At 48.2% G+C, this 7285-nt stretch overlaps 1 long non-coding RNA gene across 2 annotated transcripts; it reads left to right on the top strand.

Moving 5' to 3' along the window:
- Positions 1-1292: 1292 nt before the first annotated feature.
- LOC134133017 (uncharacterized) lies at positions 1293-7073 on the top strand. 2 transcript variants are annotated; one of them, XR_009957157.1, is made up of 3 exons: positions 1293-1924; positions 6624-6734; positions 6806-7073. It is a non-coding gene; the product is annotated as an uncharacterized LOC134133017 (long non-coding RNA). The 2 variants fall into 2 exon arrangements; XR_009957158.1 differs by lacking the exon at positions 1293-1924 and adding an exon at positions 6417-6540.
- Positions 7074-7285: the final 212 nt, after the last annotated feature.

Below are 7285 nucleotides of genomic sequence, written 5' to 3'. Positions count from 1 at the left end.
GAAATGACTCTACTTCTGTGTAGTGACCAGCAGGGGGCGACTCCTCTGCTCCCATAGACGTCTATGAGGAAATGACTCTACTTCTGTGTAGTGACCAGCAGGGGGCGACTCCTCTGCTCCCATAGACGTCTATGAGGAAATGACTCTACTTCTGTGTAGTGACCAGCAGGGGGCGACTCCTCTGCTCCCATAGACATCTATGAGGAAATGACTCTACTTCTGTGTAGTGACCAGCAGGGGGCGACTCCTCTGCTCCCATAGACGTCTATGAGGAAATGACTCTACTTCTGTGTAGTGACCAGCAGGGGGCGACTCCTCTGCTCCCATAGACGTCTATGAGGAAATGACTCTACTTCTGTGTAGTGACCAGCAGGGGGCGCCTCCTCTGCTCCCATAGACGTCTATGAGGAAATGACTCTACTTCTGTGTAGTGACCAGCAGGGGGCGACTCCTCTGCTCCCATAGACGTCTATGAGGAAATGACTCTACTTCTGTGTAGTGACCAGCAGGGGGCGACTCCTCTGCTCCCATAGACGTCTATGAGGAAATGACTCTACTTCTGTGTAGTGACCAGCAGGGGGCGACTCCTCTGCTCCCATAGACATCTATGAGGAAATGACTCTACTTCTGTGTAGTGACCAGCAGGGGGCGACTCCTCTGTTCCCATAGACGTCTATGAGGAAATGACTCTACTTTTCTCTTGATTTATTCCCTCAGTAAACATTGTAAACATGAGTTTATGGTCTCAGTCTCTAGTTTCAAGTCTTCTTCAATGCAGCATGATGTTAATTTAGTGAATGATGGTCCATTTAGAGGCAAATGGACCATAAAGCAGGTGGTGCTTTAGGGCGGGTCTTACTGTGATTGACAGGTCCTTACAATTGGTCTGGTAGTGCAGGACTTTGTTTTCTAGCTTGAATCCATTCACTGATTGTTTTCAGTTCCTTAGTTATCTGTATCTGTGTGTGTCACATTTTTCATTTGAAATTCGGCATGTAATCTGCTCTGAAAATGATTAACAGCTGATCGTATGTGTGACCTCAGCATCACTGGCGCTACAGCGCACACAGAGGACGACACTCATTGTACATCTGGCGTCTCTGAGCGGCGTCCGCGACGAAACGCGCCCGTTTTCATCTCGTCGCCCTCCTCAGCCTTCTTCTTAAAAACCCCACCTGCGTGAAAAGGAGTCTCTTCCTTCCTGGGGGGGGGGGGGGGGGGGGGGCGGAGCGAGTAAAGCCCTTATCTCTGTCCTTCAAACTGCCTTGTAAACAGGATTTGATGGACTAAAGCTCTCGGATCCAGAAAGCGTCGCTGGCTTGTGATGAGCAGCTGAAGAGCTCCTCGCTCTCAAACTCACCCTCTGCACCAACACGCTCTCCTGCTGTCTGTCAGCAAATAATCAGCGGGTGACAGCCTTATAATTCTGCAGGGACAACGAGATTCCGCTTCACAATCGGAGTCACGGGCGCGTGTGAATATTGCATCACCAGCGCTGCGCTGCTGCGGCTTCACGGAGTGAAAGAGATTCCCGGGATTTACTCCCTTCTGCAGGCCATCGCCGCGGAACCACACGCTGTGTTGTTGTTTTTTTAGTGTTAAACCGACTTACGTAACAAACAAGCCTTCCTCGCTTTCTCCTACCACTGTCCAGCTTTCGCTGTCCTCATCCGACGCAGGCCAAAAAAAACTGGCAAAATGTCAAAACATTTGTCTTCGTGAGGTTGACACTGTCCCTGCAGTGCTGTCAAATCCCACCTTAAGAGCTCCAATGCACCAAAGGGTATCGAGTCCCCCGAGTAGTTAGAAACCAGGAGGTTCGTGTGGAAGATCGGGTCCGGTTTTCTGAGGAAACATTTTATCCGCAAATCCACACAAGATTTCTCTCCTAAAACCACTGAAGCATCACGTTCTGGAAAATGAGGTGAGTCAAAAAAAAAAACCTTAAGGGTTTATCTTCTGGTAAGTTTAGTTGCCACCTAAAGCCAATATGGTTTCTCCTGTGGGGACCATGAATCTGTTGTTTTCCAAGGGACCCATCACTGCGGCTCATCCTCTGGAGACCATGATCCCTATTTTTCACACTAATCTTTTGCGATTACTTCAAGTGATGAACAGAAATTGTGAGCTCATGTGGAGACGAGCGGCGCGACGGCGGGCTCCTCCGCTGGGGATCACGAACGTCGTGGGCAGGTGTCTTGGGTGGATTTCGGTTAGAATGCAAATGCATGGATTCTCTTGCTTGGTGGTGTTTTTTTGGGGTGACGCAGCCGCTGCAGTGAGTCGACGCCCTTTTGTTTCCTCACTCCGTTAAAACAGATAAAACCAGAAGCGGAGAACCTGTGATGGCTTTTCTGGCTTTGAGCCTCGACGTGTTAGGAAATGAATTTCCTGGACTTCAACCCGGACAGTGACTTACGTTCCCTTTTTTTTGTGTGCAGCAAAAGGCAATTAACGGAGGAGTAAAGGCCGAGATGGAGCGGAGCAGCTGAGGGAACCTTCACCGGAATGACAGGAACAAGAACTCCTCCCTTACAACTCGGCACATCAATAGCAAGAACAGCCTTTTAATTTCACAGCGTGTCGCTGCAGGGCGGAAACTAATCGTCACGAGTCTGATCTCGCTGGATGGAGGACAAACGACTCATGTTGTCATTCCTCGATTTATCTTTGTCATTCAATTGTTCCATTTTATCGATGTCTTCTGTTTTAATTAGTGTATTTGTATAAATACCACGCAGTAAGTACCTCGTTAGAATCCCTGCTCTGCTATTGGTTGCTCCCCTGTGGGTGTCGGCCTCTGGTGTTTCCGTTCACACTGACTGGCTGGATTCAAATCAACATTAATCCACATCGCTCCACGTTACATGTGTCACTACTAATGAAAGCACAGCGTTTTCATTAGGAGAGAATAAGAAGAAGAAGAAGAAGAAAGAGGAGGATTCCTCGTGCACGGTTGCTATGGAACACCCCCCCAGCCCCCCACCCCTCCCTTCACACTCTGCAATGCAGCGTTTCCATTCAGGTGCAGCAGACGCGATCAGACGTTCGCTGCAGAATGATTTGGCCTCTCTGATGATACACGGTCGCGCCTTATGCATAATTCATTTGAGATGTATGACCCACAATGCATTCTGCGTCCATTAATGAGACAACGCTCGCTTTTTCCTCCCTGCTTATCACGCAGCCTCACGCCACAAACAGAATCAGTCTGCGTCTTCGTCCCTTCTGTCCCCCGGCAGAACAAAAAAAACAGAAAGCAGAGGGATCGGAGACATCGGAGGGATCGGTCTGCTTCCAGAGGAACCAGAGTTCAGATCAACAGCAGGTAGCGAAAGACCGCCGCGGCCAAGACAAATGTGTGTTTCTCCAGGACCAACAATTGAGCATAAATAGCCCGTCCCGTGAAAACTGAGAGAGGAAGAAGAAGATGAAGAAGAAGAAGGACCACTGATATTCCACCTGTGGCATAGGACCTGCTAGCAACACCCCCCTAGATGCTAGCAGGGCCTTTTGCACCTTCTGCTCGTGGCGATGGGAAATCTGTTACCAGCAGAACGCACGGAATCAATAGACAATCAGGTTATCCAGTTGCTGTGCCTGGGTTGGGTAATTACTGCCTTTAATGCCTCGCAGGGCATCGGGTTGCGATCGTCCGTCTGTGTCTGCAAAAAAACACAGAGATGCAGTTTTTACCGCGACTTTGAATCTGCTTCGTTTGAGACGTGAGAAGCAAACCGCGACCAAATCAAGTAAATCAGACTTTATTTTAATCTTAATACAGGTTAGCAGACATTTTGTTTATATATATATATATATATATATATATATTTTAAATGATTATCCCCACATTCTGTTCCAGACCGGCCACATTTGAATGGAGCAATTTCAACATTGTTGACCTGACTACAATCATTGATTTGTTTTGTTCCACCTGGACCTGAAAACTCTGTCGATTGAGACCATGAACTCATGTTTACAACGTTTACTGAAGGAATAAATCGGGACAAAAGTTATTTCTCTGCAGACGACACACTTTGAACCTTCACTTTTCCCTTTAATGCTCAAATATACTCTTCAGAGAGGATAAACGCTACTTCCATTAACCTATAAAACACCTGTAGAGAGTATTCAATCAATACAGTTAATCAGAGTTGATGGACGGAAACAGTCCATTGTGAGTCGAGTGTGATGATGATGATGATGATGATTGAAGTTGTGTGATGCAAAGGTCGGAAGTCTAATAAACGCTGACTCTGGGATTTCAGTCCACATCTGTGACCCTTCTCTCCACTTTTAACCCCCGAATGAACCGCCTCCCTGCGGGCCGTGACATCTGCCGCGCCTCGGGCCTCATTCAGCGAGGGAGGGGGAGGGGAGGGGGGCGGGGAGAGGGGGGGGTGTTGTTTTTGGAATGATGGAAGCCTGGATAGGCAGCCTGATCATTTCCCCAGCAGGATGTCCTCCACAAAGTCAAGTCACACCTCAGTGGCCAATTTCCTTTCTTCAAACAAGTGTGTGTGTGTGTGCTTGTTTAAGTGTGTGTGTGTGTGTGTGTGTGTGTGTGTGTGTGCGTGCGTGTGTGTGTGTATGTGCGGCCGGAGAGGTGAGCACCGCCATGCAGATGTGGAGCGATGTGCAGGGCGGCCGGGCTCTTAACTGAAAGTCAGACTGTTTTTTCTCATTTATACTTAAATCCCCCCTCCCTCCCTCTGCCCCCCCCCCCCCCTCCCTCCTGTGTGACTCCCCTGACCCCCCGTCTTCATGAGGAGGTGCTCTCTTTCAGGTGACTGTCAGGTGGAAAAACAACTTCCTTCTGTTGGCTTGTTCAGCCGAGGACGACACTAACGACTGAATCAGCGCTATGTGGCCCCCGGGGGAGGAGTGTGTGTGTGTGTGTGTGTGTGTGGGGGGGGGGGGGGGGGGGGGGGCGGGGGGGGAGCTGCTTGAAAAGCTTCTTCTTTTTTTATAATTGCGAGTGAGATGGAGATAATTTATTCATCTGAGATAGATTTGTAGTATTTTGACCCAAATGAGGAATTGAAGGCACACATCACAGGCTCTTCACTGGAAAGCAGATGTCCGCCATCTTTCTCCTGAGCTTCAGCTGGCAAAGGAACCTCAGGCTCGTTATCCTGAGGAACTTCTGGACTTTACTGATAACATCGGTCCTCGTGTGAGCAGCTGCACGAGGACATTTTTAAAAGTAACATCACTAAATGCTAATTACAGAGAACTTATCACAAGTTACTTCAAGAATATTTGTGAAATGCTTTAAGAATTTTTGCTCTGGTAGCTGCTTTATGGTCTGTTTGACCATCAGGTACTAAATGAACATCATGCTGTATTAAAGAAGACTACAAACTAGAGACTGAGACCATAAATAGAGAGAATACAGATTAAAGACTCTACATTTGATTAATTCTACAGAGCTGGAGTTTGTAGCGTTGGTGGACCACCGCATCTCAACTGGTCAATTTCACAAAGACTTGTGAAAAGCGGCGTCATAAACACAAAACGCACAAACACCTTTGAGTTTCCCTCTGAAGATCCTTGTTCAGCTGCCACCCATCAGGAATTCCTCCACAATCCTCATCACCACCTCCTATAATATGCAGCCTCAGTGGGGCCTCCATATCCTCTGGAGAGGGGGGGTTCTGGGACTGGGCCTCTGATTGGCTGCCGGGCTGCAATGACTCTCCTCGGGTGTCTGGTGCAGAGCGATGGAGCCGCTCTCACCTCCGCGTGGACGTTCTTATGGTCACTACTTAAGAACTTTATAGCACGATGCCTCCTCAGTGAGATTCAACTCAACTCTTTACCCAATGAATAAGACTTATGACCTTTAGGTTAAATAGATTAAGCCTTTCAAACCCTGAGGTCACACAAACAAGGTTCTTACAGGTGTTAGAGATTCATCCTCAGTGGATGAATCTCTAACAAAGAGGAAGTATGTTTTGTAGTAACGTTGCTGAACTATCACTTCTGGAAAGACACCTACAGCAGAACAAGACACACACACACACACACACACACACACACCTCTTCCCTGGAGGTTGTGTGTGTGCGTGTGTGTGCAACAGGTCAAATCACCTCACCGGTTGAGAGAAATAGGTGAAGGACAAAGTGTGGATTGGGATTCATTGCTCGCACTTCATCCCTCATTGAGGAGGCCGAAGAAGTCTAACCACACACACACGCATGCACACGCATGCACACGCATGCACACACATGCACACGCATGCACACGAGAGCTCCACTAGCTTTGAGGAGCTCGTTCTTGCAGCCGTCGTGTCCTACTTAGAATTCTCTGTCAGTCCCGCTGGCATCGGGGCCTCGTGTGCAGTCAGCTGCTGCCGATCCGGCGCCGCCGCGTCAAACACACACTGTGCGAGTCATTAGTGGAACAACGGCTGAGCCTGATGATTAAACCCAGTTAGGATTTTCAAAAGGAATTTCTACGGCGCAGAGAGCGAGGGAAGCAGGGTTTTTGTTTTTGATTAGACAAAGAGTACGTTTGAGCTAGTACGCTTCCAAAAGGTGATTAAACCGCTGCGCTGATTAATGTCAGACGCTGTCAAGGTGATTTGTGACTCCTGGATGTGTTTTTCCTCTTCTTTAAGTGCCACAAACTTTTAGCCTGACAGGCGTTGATGAGCGGACGCACAGAGGGGCGTGCGGCAGTGACGGATGTGTGTTTAATTCGGCATCCCGACTCCTCATTTAACTCAAAGGTAAGTGCAATACTTCTAATGTGGCATTGCATTCGCATTCGAAGCTGCACTAATCAATATTTTCTCAATAGGTTGACTATTGATGACGGGGGTCGATCACACCCGAGGTCCAGGTCAAGCTTTTGGCTCATTATTTGGGTTTTCCGACCCCGTATCTTCACTTTTTACGCCTCGCCCTCGCTGCTCTCATCTGTACTCTAACAAGCTAAAGATGGACGCGAGGAGGCATTTAGCAGGTCACGGGACGGTTTTGTTCCTGCGGAGGGGGTGGAGACCAAAAACGGAGCTAATAGAAATATGATTTGTAATTTGGTGTTATTCAAAGACTAAATATATTGAGCCAACATATCATGTGATGCGTCTATTATTTCGGGGGGGGAATGAGTTCAAGGAGTGGTCGTACCTCTCCAACGCACAACTAATTACTGCCGGATTCTCTGCCTCCGACTGTCCGTCACACGGCGCTCTTCACAAAGTGTCAAAAGACTCGCAATGAAACGAACAAAGTGCCCACCAGCTCCACGTTAGCTGGAAAACGTCTCTGAATGCAC

The sequence above is a fragment of the Pungitius pungitius genome, chromosome 12 (assembly GCF_949316345.1).
Source record: "Pungitius pungitius chromosome 12, fPunPun2.1, whole genome shotgun sequence".
Classification (NCBI taxonomy): domain Eukaryota; kingdom Metazoa; phylum Chordata; class Actinopteri; order Perciformes; family Gasterosteidae; genus Pungitius; species Pungitius pungitius.
Note: the sequence above shows the minus strand (reverse complement) of the source record. Positions and strands in the feature narration are given on the sequence as shown.